Source organism: Triturus cristatus, chromosome 1_1 (genome assembly GCF_964204655.1).
Source record: "Triturus cristatus chromosome 1_1, aTriCri1.1, whole genome shotgun sequence".
Classification (NCBI taxonomy): Eukaryota; Metazoa; Chordata; class Amphibia; order Caudata; family Salamandridae; genus Triturus; species Triturus cristatus.
The window spans coordinates 989,503,120-989,517,025 of NC_140579.1; positions in this window are offsets into that span (position 1 = coordinate 989,503,120).

The window sequence follows — 13,906 nt, forward strand, 5'->3', positions numbered from 1 at the left end:
ATTGTTCTCCTTCTGGTGTACATCTCGTTTTGGGATGAAAACTGACTTCTCCAATGTATTTGACTAAAGATCAATTTCCACCTGAATTGCTCTCTCTCCCTGCGACACTTTGGGCTACGGGTCCAAATGATGTTGGTTGTCTTGAGATCCCACCCTATGCCGTTACCCTCAAGCCCAATGCCAAATTGCCACGCATCCCTCAATACAAAATTCCCAATGATGGTGAAAGAGCACTTTTTGCTATTATTTATGATTTGGTTCAACAGGGTGTGTTTGAGGAGACGAGGGGAAATGTATGCAATAGTCCTGTTCTCCCGGTTCTTAAACGCACTGATCCTTCTCAGCCTCCTGTTATTGATCTCCGGGAGGTTAATAAAATTGTTGTACCACAGTTTCCTGTTGTTCCAGATATCACTGCCCTGTTAACTATGATACCTGCCTCGGCAGCTTGGTTTTCAGTTATTGATCCGAAAAATGCTTTCTTCAGCATCCCCATTGCTGAAGAGAGTAGGGATATTTTTGGCTTTTCTTTAGGAGGCCGAAGTTTCCGGTTCAAGCGCGCACCCCAAGGCTATTGTGAAAGTCCCTCCATCTATAGCCAAGCTCTGAAGTGCCAGCTTGATGCTTTTCCTTTGCCGCCAGGTGCTACCCTTATTCAGTATGTGGATGATTTATTGATTGCTGCTGATTCAGAGGATATTTGCAAGAACGTGACTATTGCATTATTGCAACACTTGTCTGACCTTCACCATAAGGTTTCACCTTCTAAATTACAATATGCCCGCCAAGAGGTTACCTATCTAGGTCATCTCTTGTCGAAGGAGGGAAGGCGACTGACCCCAGAACGTATTCAAGCAATTACACAAATGTCTGTGCCATCCACACAAAGAGAAGTGCGTGCCTTTCTGGGCATTACCTCTTATTGTAGACAGTGGATTCCAAATTTTTCTTTGTTGGCTAAACCTTTGTTGGCACTCACTTTGAAAGACACACCCCAACTCCTTCCTTGGACAGACAAATGTCAGAAGAGTTTTTCTGATTTACGTGCTGCTCTGTGCTCTGCTCCTGTGTTGGGTACTCCGGATTACAGTAAGCCCTTCACGCTCTATGTCCATGAAAGAGAGGGTTGTGCGTTGTCAGTCTTAACACAACGATTTGGAGACAAGCAGCGGCCATGTGCCTACTTTTCGGCTACATTAGATCCAGTAGCCAAGGCATTGCCTAGTTGTCTTAAATCTACAGCAGCAGCAGCAATTTCTATTCGTCAATCTGCTGGAGTGGTGCTGGATAACACTCTTATTGTTATGGTACCACATGCAGTGGATACCTTGCTAAATAGGACGAAAACGCAGCATCTTACAAGTGCTCGCTTGTCTGGGTATGAGCTGACGCTCTTGGCTAGTCATGTACACATCAAACGATGTAACACTTTAAATCCAGCCACATTGTTACCTCTTCCAGAAGAGAAAGGTATTCAGGAACAACATGATTGTTTTCGCCGTACTGAGGAGGAGACAAAAGGTAGGATTGATTTGAAAGATACACCACTAATGGACCCGGATGGGATCCTATGGGTGGATGGTTCTTGTTTTAAACTGCCTAATGGTGAAACAACTTCAGCTTATGCTGTTACCACCTTGCATACAATCGTGGAGACAGCACGCATCAGCGGCTGAACTGATAGCTTTGACGTGAAATATCTCGCACTTATCACCGTGAGGGGAACGGCTGCCCTGGTACTTTGTTCTTCTTGCCTTACCTTCTACTGGTCACGCCGAGCTGCCGCCAGACTTGCCTCTAATCTATCATTGCCGTGAGGGGAACGGCTTGCCTCAGGAACTACATCTCCCAGAGGTCTTTGCTCAAGGAGCGCTACGCGGCATTAGAGGGCGCCAGAGCCCTTTATAAGGACCACGCGCCTCCTGCTGCGCGGGACGCGAAACATCTCGCACTTATCGCCGTGAGGGGAACGGCTGCCCTGGTACTTTGTTCTTCTTGCCTTACCTTCTACTGGTCACACCGAGCTGCCGCCAGACTTGTCTCTAATCTATCATTGCCGTGAGGGGAACGGCTTGCCTCAGGAACTACATCTCCCAGAGGTCTTTGCGCAAGGAGCGCTACGCGGCATTAGAGGGCGCCAGAGCCCTTTATAAGGACCACGCGCCTCCTGCTGCGCGGGACGCGCGCGGGCGCGCCCGGGCCTAGCCCGGGCCAAGGGTGGGCCCGTCCGCGCCCGTCAGAGGCTGTTAGAGGTTGGGTTGGGTCATCCCTCTAACGCTCTTGGGGCCCTGATGGTGCCCCCTTAATCTGGTAACTACGATTTGGATTTGTCTTGTTATTTACTTTCACTTGTATGACCTGCCACCCTCTTGTCATTAACTTATGCAAAGTTTGCCACAATGAATAGGAGGGCTACTAACAAGACTGTCCCGCTGTCAGGGGGGGGGGGATAGTGGGCACCCTTGACCAATTTATTTTAAGAGCTTCCTCAGAATTGGAAAAGGAGATAGCCAACACGGAGCGTAGACTATCATTAGAATCTTTGCCGACCAAAAGATCTTCCCTTGGTCCTTTGGCCACTTCTTGCTCCCCTGCTCATGTTCCGTTACCTCCTATACAAACAGAGTCCATAGCCCCTTCTGACATATCTCGCCAAAACTCAAGCTTGTTATCAGATATTACCTCTACTCCCTCTATCCCTGAGCAATTAGTGACTCGTAATATTAAGAAAAGAGTTCCCACCAGAGCCGCTTCGGCTAGTAAATCTAAGTCCTCTAATGCTCTCCCTGACCCCATTGCTAAAAGGAAGAGGGGTGCTGGCCCTCAGAGACCTTCTGCAGCCAAAACTCCGAGGCTTAATACCCAAACCAATGATGTGAGTTCTTTTACTGGCAATAGACAGGATCCTTCCACACTCCCCGACTCTAACGCTCCATTTTTCAGAGATTCTAGCCTTCGAGGCAGCGAAGACCTGTGGTATAGACTTGAAAATCTCATGTCCACTCTATTGTCTCCACTGACACATAGACTAAGCTTAATAGAGGAAAAGCTGTCGCACCTCACCTCGACAGTCAGTAATGGGAACAGGGAGGTTTGTGTTATAGATTGTACAAAGCCTACCCCGGGACCCCCATCCAACACTACCATCTTCAGGTATAATAGTAACTCTCCAACTCAGTCATTAACAGACACTTTAAGACCATCAACTAGGGACTCAGATATCAGGGGTAAAGATTTAATGAGATTATCAATTTTGAATCATAGGTCCTCCTCGCCCCCTGGGAACTCAGCTGCCTTGTCCGACACACCGGGTGAATTTGCACAAACTTCTTTGGGCCCCTGTAAGGAGTCCAACTTGCCCGTAGTTAATCCTAGTAATGGTCTATCCCATAATTGCAGAAGGGGGGCAAATAGTTTTTCCCAATCAAGGGCTGAATCCCCTCTATAAGTCCCTAAGGTTGGTAATAGAAGACTCCAAGGTCCTCGGTTGATTGGTGGACCCTTTCATCTCCCTCCTGCGGCAGCACCCTTGATTGTTATTTTGGCTAATGTCCCACAGTGTCAAAGCAGTAACCCCAAAACCACCGAGCAACTGCTCTGCAAAACTAGACACTGACTTAATTCCAAATTCTGGGATGAAAATATTCTTAACCATATGATTATGGTCAGACGAATTATGTGGGTTGGTCCCCTCAAGAAGGAAATGAAGGGTGACTGTGTGATAGTCAATTTTGACAACACACAGTCTCCCAGAGTGATATTGGATGTTCTGGGTGGGTATGCAAGGCCAAGGGATAATTCAATTGTGGTCCTGCCGCTTGGGTTTTTTTTACAGGAAAGATCCTCATCTTTCCTTTACGCAGAAACCCACTGTGGGACTCGGCCCACTGAGAGTAAGCCTGAGATCTGCCACCAGTTTATGGGAGGCCCCAGTACAAAACATGTTCGCACCCCTATCGGACTTAGAGGCTTGCGACTGACAACCACAATGTGAGTTGGTCGTTCCGGATCTCACCGGGGAGCTCGGAAACGGCCATAATTCACAATCACTTCCTCTAGTTGGTCTACCCTCCGACCAAGGCTCCTTAATATTAAGCGCTCAATTGCCCCCTTTTGCAGTGATTCCACAGGCCCCCATTGAGATTCTCCCTAGCGGAAGCCTATCTATGTTGTCTTGGAATGTCGCTGGCTTGACTTCCAAACTTCCCTCTAACGATTGGTCGAATTTGGTAGACACCCACGACTTTATTGCGTTACAAGAAACATGGTCATTATCTATCACCCATCGACTGGGCTATCTGGCTTACGGGAAAGTGGCCACTACCAAAGGGAAAGGACGACCTAGTGGGGGTCTTTTAACTTGGGTTAGGCAGCATTCATCGTTTCAGATCAAGGAAATTACCTTGGATAATGATGATATTCTGGTTCTGAAAGTTATTAAGGATGGTGTGTTTGCATTTAACCTGATTAATATCTACTCGAGAGGTCAACCGGGGGGCAGATCTTCGCCAACCATTCAATATCTGGAAACTTTCATTAATGGGTTAGAAAGCCCCAAATCGCTGGTTATAATGGGTGACTTTAATTGCACATTTGAGCCCCTGGGGTTTGAAGACGGTAAACTTAGCATTGAGGAGGATAGTAATTGGGGTGTTCCATCTCTATCCTTAGTTCCTATTAAAAAGTGGACTGAGGCCGCCCTTCAACTAAAAAGTTTCTCTTTGGGGTGGGGCCTGAGAGCTGTGAAAGGGAGAACTCAATCAGACAGCAATGGTAGCAATACTTTCTTTAACGGGAAGAGTGGGAGCAGGATTGACTATATCCTTGTTACCCTGGATCTCTGGTCTACTGTGCAGGATATGGTCGTGATCACTAGACCAGAGAGTGATCACGAACCTCTATCCATGAGGTTAGTAACTAAGTCCACAGTAGGTACTGGCCCTCCCAGGGAAATGCGGGTCGGTGATATTGAGCTATCAAACGATTGTCGACGACTAAAATGGGCTAAAGTAATTGACAACGAAGGCATCCAAAGTCTGCTTCGTAAGTCACTAGAGGATTTGCTCCGGACTCTATCAGCTTATAACTTTTTAGAAGATCCTCCTCATTGTCTAAAGATAGAGCATGATGCACTTTTTGACAAACTGAAATCATTGCTCACCCTTAAAGGGAAGGCAAAAAATTCCATTTGTTCCAAATCAGCGAAATGGTACAATAAAGATTGTTCCGCAGCTTTCAAATCGCTCTCTCTAGCAATTAAATCTAATGATATCCAGGCTATTAAAGTAGCTAGGGTATCGTACAAAAAGGTTCTATCTAAGGCCAGAGAGCGCTTTGATAAAGAAAGATGGGAGGAATTAACAAAAGCTTCAGAAGGGAAGAATTGGCTGAAATTTTGGTATTTAATAAAATGGGGAAGTGGGGTGTTTGAGTCTACCCCACTTAACAATGTTCCTCCAGATAAGTGGGTCTCTCACTATCAAGCCCAGTTCACCTGTTCTCTAACCCCTGTGTCTGATTTTACTGACATTGTATCTACGGAGGTTTTAACCTTCGGTTTGGCAGAGATTGAGAAAGCTATTGATGCCGCGCCGGCAGGTCGGGCGCCAGGTCCGGATTGTATCCCCACGGATCTTTTTAAATTTGATAAAAAAAACTGGGCCACTTATATTCTTTTTTTGATAAATGCTTTGGCTCGGGGTGCTCCCTTGCCTACTTCTTGGCTAGGTGCGGAAATTATACCTATTTTTAAAAAGGGAGACCGTTCCAGCCCATCCAACTACAGACCCATTAGCTTAATCGATTCACTCCAAAAAATCGTGGCCAGGATCGTATTACTTAGGGTCAATGAATGGATTGACGAGTCTCAGGTATTGTCCACTTTTCAAGCTGGGTTTCGGTCCCACGTTAGTAAAATTGACCAGGTTTTTAGATTTTCTATGATTTATTGGAAAACGGTCATTTTAACGGGGGGAACCCTGTTTGCTGCCTTTGTAGATTTAAAATCTGCTTTTGACCTAGTTCCTCGTAGCAAGCTGTGGGACTCTCTCAAGGAGGCAGGTATGCCATTGGCGCTTTTATCGTTCATTGTCAAACTTCATACCTCTAACTATGCCCAAGTTAGATGGGGACAACAGGGTGAGCTCACTGAAAAATTTTCTGTCAACAGGGGCGTAAGGCAGGGGTGTGTCTTAGCCCCGACCCTGTTTTCTCTGTTCATCAATAGGGTTATCTCTTATTTTGTTAACTTCCCAACTGATGCACCCTCACTGGTTGGCTATAGGGTCCCACTCTTTATGTTTGCAGACGATACGCTCATATTGTCCAAGACTCAATCTGGTCTGCAACGGGCCTTAGACAGATTCCTGGACTTTTGTAATGACCATGATCTGGCCATAAACATAGATAAGACTAAATATATGGTGATGCACAAAAGCAAAATAATTAAGTGTAAACTGTCAATGAATAATATTTCGTTGGAACAAACGGATACGTTTACATATCTGGGGATCACCATGGGCCATAGGCTGACCTGGAAGCAACAAATTGATCTACTCGTCCTCAAACATAACCAATTAGTTGGGGCCTTACTAAAAGAACATAAAGCCTCACATACTAAACCGGTGGGACCTGCCATTGCACTCTATAATGGGAAAATAAGAGCCTCAATCATTTATGGGGCAGAGATATGGGGTTATGACAATCTTTTGTACCTAGTATTAGCCCAAAATAAGTTTCTGCGCTCACTGACCAGTCTCCCTAAGTCCACACCTATTAAACCTCTTCTGTTAGATCTGGGTTGTAGGGCGTTCAATGACGAAGCTGGTTTTAGACCCTTTTCTTACTGGAGAAGATTGTGGACAACCCCTGAGTTACTCTCGTATGCAAATGCGATTTGGTACATCAAAGACCAAGATAAGTCTAGTAGAATAGCCTGGCTCCAATATATCAAGGGTGGCCTGTATGATATGGGATTGGGCCACCTTTGGTTAGACCCCAGGGGCAATCATTTCCTCAATAAACAGGACTTTAAAAACCTATACTGGGAATCTAGGCTTGGGACAATAAGATCTGGGGTTAACAGCAGCTCCCTATCTGGTCTTTTTATGGACCATAAGTACATTAGTTGCTTTGAACCATACTGGAACTTTATTTCTAGACCCTTCTAGACCTGAAGATCGTAAACTATTCCATCAATTTAGAGTGGGGTCTCTCCCACTTAACTCTTTTAGAAATAGATGGAAGGATGGGCACGACAGGTTTTGCCCCACATGTCCCACACAGGCAGAGACAATTATTCATGTCCTGTTTGTGTGTCCTGCCTATGCTCGCCCCAGGTCTACCTGGCTTATGCCGATCTGTTTAAACCTAGAAACAAGATCATATAAGATAGCATTTCGTATCTTAAATACAAACACACGTGAGGACATAGTCATTGTGATGGCTAAATTTCTGAGCTGGTCTTGGGCTATACGCAGATCAATTGTGAAGAAGGCAACTCTTCCAGCACCCTCTATTCTTGACATTTAATTGTATAATAGACCCGGTTGTGTTTTTTCTCTGTTTAGTTGTTTTATGATCTAAGGAAAGACTGCTATGTTGATTTAATTCTTTTTTTAGCAGAGTCTCAATGGGCTGGACCCAGTTATGTATTGCTCTTTTAGGATTTTAAAGATTTTGTGTTTTTGTTTTTTCTACGAAATTTCATGTATTTGTTTTTGAATTTTATTTTCTTTCTTTTATTGCTCCTATTTTAATCTTGTCATAGTGTTCTTTCATGATGTAACAATCGAATAAAGAATGATTGATTGATAGCTTTGACCAGAGCGTGTGTGTTATCTAAGGGGAAAAGAGTGAATGTATATACCGACAGCCAGTATGCGTTTGGTGTGGCACATAGTTTCGGTCGTTTGTGGAAGGAAAGAGGATTCTTTACCTCCCATGGTACTAAAATACAGAATGGTCAGTTGTTAACTGATCTTCTTGAGTCACTTACTTTGCCTACCCAGATAGCAATCATAAAGTGTAGTGCGCATAAGAGGATTACTGATGATGTTGGTCGCGAGAATGCTTTTGCGGATGAGGTAGCGAAAGAAACAGCCAGAGATGCTATGAGTCGCATGTATGTTGCGGGCCCTGCAAATTGGGTCAAGGAAAAATGAATGTGTGAGGATACAATAGAAAGTGTGAGGTCGATTCACGGAGAGGCTACAGAGAAAGAGTTGAGTAAGTGGAAAGAGAGTACAGGAATGTTAGACGCAATGGGATGTTGTATAGAACTGTCAGAACATCAGCGTTGGCTGTTACCAGATGCCTATGTACTGCCTGTAGTTGCTATGGCACATGGTCCAGCCCACATCAGTGCGAAAGGAACATGTAAGCTTCTGGCTCCAGTGTGGCTGAACGAAGGGATTCCAAAATGTGCAGATAATTTAGTGAAGCATTGTATCGTTTGCTTGATGCATAATCCAGGAAAGGGAACCCCAACTCCAGCAGGTCATTTTTGCTCCCCCAACATATCCTTTTGAGGTGTTGTAAATTGATTATATTCACATGGACCGATGCAACAATCTCAAATATGTTTTGGTGGTGGTGTGTGCCTTCTCCAGATGGATAGAGGCCTACCCCCTGAAAGACAACACTGCTTTGTCCACTGCCAAAGTTCTTCTAAAAGAGGTCTTCCCTAGGTTTGGTTTGCCACGCATTGTCTGGAGTGACAATGGAAGTGAATTTGTGGGCCAAATTATGAAAAAGGTGTGTGCCGGTCTTGGTATCGGGCAGAAATTCCACGCGGCGAACCATCCCCAATCAGCGGGTTTGGTAGAGTGCTATAACGGCACTCTCAAACTTAAGCTTGCAAAGGTACAGGCTAGCACGGGACTTGCCTGGCCCGATGCTTTAGCTTTGGCTCTCCTATCCACTAGAACAGCAGTGCATTCTCGTTTGGGACTCAGCCCATACGAGGTTGTTTTTGGGTGCCTGGCTAATGTTTGGGGAGTCCCTCGCCCTAAAAAGTATTCTGACATACAGTATCCAATGCTGATTGACTACTTACATGACCTCACCACTAAATTACGTGTTCTCCACCAACAGGTTCAAAACGCTTTACCAGAGGCCTTCACAGACCCAGGTCATTCTATCCAACCGGGAGACTGGGTTTGTGTGAAAAAGTTTCAGAGGACAAAGAATTTGGAACCTCGTTGGAAGGCGCCTCGACAGGTTCTTCTGGTGACACGTACAGCAGTGAAAGTCGAAGGGAAAAAGAACTGGATTCATGGCGTGCACTGCAAAAAGGTGCCCTTGCCCTTGCCCTTGCCTTTTGACCAGTGGGTCCGTAAGGGTGTAGGTGATTTTGAAGGCAAAAGGGTCCCCCGGTTTGTACCTTTCAGTAGTGCACACCTAGATGGAACTCGGTCAGAGAAAGAAGATGACGACGTTTTACAAGAAGCCGTACCGCCACATCTCCGATTGAACACTACAGATCCACAGACACTATTTCAGGACCAAACTGTACTGAACAGAACTCGATATAATTTAAGGCCTAGACTGGTCAAGGACACCTGAGATTTTCATCTCTTTCATGACATGTATCATCTGTCCAGGTTGCAGGGTCACGGTAGGAGTCTTGGTTCGTGACCTGTATAGTGGCTAGGCCCCCAGGACTTGCAGTGTCATAGGGCGGCTAATAATCACAGCCAAGTGAGTAAGGAAGATTGCCGTGAGCAATAATTTTAGAGGATGGATGTCAAATTGGGAAAGAATAATAAGAAGGAAGAGATGAGAAAGAAATATTGTAAATTAGTGTACAGTCAATGTGGCATAACATTGTGTGTTCTTATGTTTCCTAGTATCTTATTGGCTTGTATAGGTTGGATTGTTCATGCTATGCAGCACAAATCTGTCCCTACTTCTATTTCCTTGCCTCTTCATTCTACTATCTCCCCACATCAATTACATACGCTTCCCCAACATGAACTAATCAGGAGAACAGAATATTTTAACAATTCATTTGTCCAGTTGTTGCAGCAACACCAATTGGTAGTCAACATAACCGACTGTTGGGTGTGTGGACTTATGCCTCATACCACAGACAAAGGGATGCCATATTTAGCCCTTCCATTTTCTTATGAAGGTTCCGCGTGGGCCTATTTTGAGATGTTTTCAAATGCATATCAGAACCAATTTAGACGTCCAGTTGGTTCATATGGTAGTGGGCAAGATTTTAGTCATAGTTCTCTGATAAAAGTAATAGTGGCTATGGCTAGAATTGTGGAGAATAGTAAGGTTCCTGTTGATGAGAAACGGGCATACGATGGTTGGAACGTGACCCGTTACGCTACTAGCCTTACAGATAGAGTTAAACAGGGAAATTCTCCACCAATTTGGACTGTGCCTCATCGAGGTAACTTTTGTTTACAAATGAATGGCCAGACTACTGACACTGGACAAGGAAAGAGTGTTTGTTCCCATACATACATTCACACATCTCAGAATTCACCACCGTTAGTGCCATCTCAAGGCACGTATTGTGTCTGCCACGATAGATCGTACACGTGGCTACCGACGGATTTTTCAGGAACATGCTATATAGCCTTTCTTCTCCCCCCTACATACACTGCTCCTTCGGGACATCACAGAAATAGATATGGCAGAGGGATTATTGATTCTAAAGACACGGCAGGACAAGAGGGAGGTGATTTCCTTAAAGGATTTCTCCCTTTTTGGGGCCCAATGGCCAACAGTAGAAACATGAGACAATTGGTTCGTGTTGTTGAGACTAGCATAGATGTCACTGTGGGAGCCTTGAGTAATCTCACAGCTGAACTTCAAGCGGATCGTCTCATGACATTGCAGAACCGGATTGCTCTGGATGTTATTCTTGCGGATCATGGTGGAGTTTGTAAATTGATCGGATCTAGCTGTTGCATTTATATACCTGACAACGCCCCTACGGTATACCAAGCCATCTCCAAATTACATGTGATCTCCGAGTCGATTCATAAGGACGAAGGAGATTGGTCTTTATTGGAATGGTTTTGGGGATTACTGTCCAAATGGGGATGGAAGGTATTAACATTGCTTGGAGTGGTTTTGGCCATCATTTTTTCCTGTTGTCTCTGTATGCAGTGTGGCCCTGCCATCTGTGGTCTTTGTGCCACTATATGTGTCCCAAGGCTTGTGCCACGGAAGACGGAGAGCATTAAAATGATGTTGCAGCAACAGCTTGATGACCTCATGGCCATTGACTCAGATTAAAATGAGTCTGTGTGTCTTGCCTGAGTAATGGCAAAAGGAGGGTCTGAGGTAATTCAGTTTTCGTATTTAGCCACCATTTTGTGTCTTTCCGCCATTTTGTGTTGCCCTCACTCAGGCAGCACGGTGAACGAGGTGTTGTTTTCCCTCATCCTACTGCAACGTGTCAAATAACCTCCTGCCTCTGTTTATAGCTGGTGTCAGGGTCTGGCCAACTCCACTAATCCTCGTCTGGTTTGACTGATCCCTGTCTCGACTATCTGTTGGTTCGCACCATTCTTTCCTGACTTTATCTTATCCTCTGGCCTTCACTATTCTTTACTCGTATTCTCTGATTTCACAACTGTCCTGCGGGGCATACAAATGTGTCCTGTCACCTGCAAGTGGACTTATAAACACTACCACTGATTAACTTGTGAGGAAGGGTGGCAAACACAGTTGGAAGGGAGGCTTATTTGAGTTACTTAATATCTTGTTTTCACATTCTTCTTATTGGTTAACACTGTATGCATTGGGAGTGTTCTTTGTGAATATGTGTGTTATAAAAGATTGTGCGCCATGAAGTAAAGTGGCAGTCTCCTAAGAACATACCGAGTGTACTTCTAAGACAACTGTACTTAGCTGCAGCTAATAAACCAAACCTTCTACGCCTAACGGAGTGTCCCGTGTCTCTGTTCGACAAAGCAGGTGAACTCAGGAGATTAAGGCGTACCCTGCGCCGCCAGGCCCATAAGGTCTAGGTTCTTCAGTGGCAGAACTGAATATTTAAAAGTTTTACCTAAGCACTGTCCTAGAAGTAATCTGATTATTTAGTCAGTTTCTAAGTACCAAATAGTTTGCTTCAAATGTCTATGCAGTATGCATGTAGTGTTCTAACATACTATATACTTGTCTTTTGCACCTTCAATTCCCTAGTCAGTATGCATACACTTCCAGGAAACACCCTGTCACTTCCTTTGCAGTCCTCTAGAGACCCATTCAACAGCATGTACTAATCCATTCACTGTGCCAAAACCCAAACACTTATAAATTCACCAAGACACTCTCTTTCCAGTACTCTAATGATTCAGTCACTGCCTAAGTATTCATGCACTGAGCCAGGTCTCAGCACATGGACTTCTTCAAATCCCTATCCACTATGCATGCAGTCCTCTAACCACCTACACACTTGTCTTTCACACCTTCAATTCCCCAGTCAGTATCCATTCACTTCCAGCAAACACCCTGTCACTCCCGTTGCACTCCTCTAGTGACCCATTCAGCATCATGTACTAATCCATTCACTGCGCCAAAACCCAACCACTTATAAATTCACCCAGGCACACTCCTTGCAGTACTCTAATCATTCAGTCAGTACCCAAGTACTCATCCAGTGACCCAGGCCTTAGTATATGGACTGCTTCAAACCCCTACCCACTATGCATGCAGTCCTCTAACCACCTACACAATTGTCTTTCACACCTTCAATTTCCTAGTCAGTATGTAAATGTAAATGTAAATGTATTTGTCTTTATATAGCGCACTTCTACCCAGGGGTCTCGTAGCGCTGTATTCATACCGCTGTGGAACCCTTCCTGGTTTTCCTGTGAGATGTCCACTCCTGGGCACCCCAAGATGAAGCCAGGCATCCTAGCGCTGTGGGGGCCGTTGTGGAGATTAAGCAAGCTGTTGCCCAGAGTTGCACAGTGGGACCCATGATTAGAATAGGCATCGAGGCGAGAATTATCAGGTCCGGGGAAAAATTGAATCCAAGAGCCGCCGAGGCAGGAATTGAACCCTGGTCCCAAGCCAGACCTCTGCATCAGGGTCTGCCGCTCTACCCATTGAGCTGCACTTCCAGGAAACACCCTGTCACTCCCTTTGCAGTCCTCTAGTGACCCATTCAGCACCATGTACTAATCCATTCACTGTGCTAAAACCCAAACACTTATAAATTCACCAAGATACTATCTTTGCAGTACTCTAATCATTCACTCAGTGCCTAAGTATTCATGCACTGAGCCATGCCTTAGCACATGGACTGCTTCAAACCCCTATGCACTATGCATGCAGTCTTCTAACCACCTAGACACTTGTCTTTCACACTTTCAATTCCCTAGTCAGTATCAATACAGTCCAGCACTTGTCACTGCCTTTGCACTCCTCTAGTGACCCATTCAGTACCAAGTACTAATCCATTCCCTGTGCGAAAAGCCTAGCACTTATAAATTCACCTAGGCACTCTCCTTGCTGTACTCTAATCATTCTGTCAGTACCCAAGTAGTCATGCTGTGAGCCAGGCCTTAGCACATGGACTGCTTTAAATGCCTATGCAGTATGGATGCAGTCCTCTAATCACCTACACAGTTGTGTTTCACACCTTCAATTCCCTAGTTAGTATTCATACTCTTCTAGCAAACACCCTGTCACTCACCCAGTGTGTCTCCTTATAGTACTGTAATCATTTAGTCAGTTAGCATGTAGAGTTTTAGTGAGGTAGGCTTTAGGGCAGGAACTGCTTCAAAGTAGTATGCACTATACATGTAGTGTTTTAACCATCGTCACACTTGTGGTTCAGGGACATAATTTCTTAGTCAGTATTTATATTAAATGTGTTTGTACAGTAATGGAATAGTATAATTTTGAAAGTTATTAATATACATATATTTGTGAT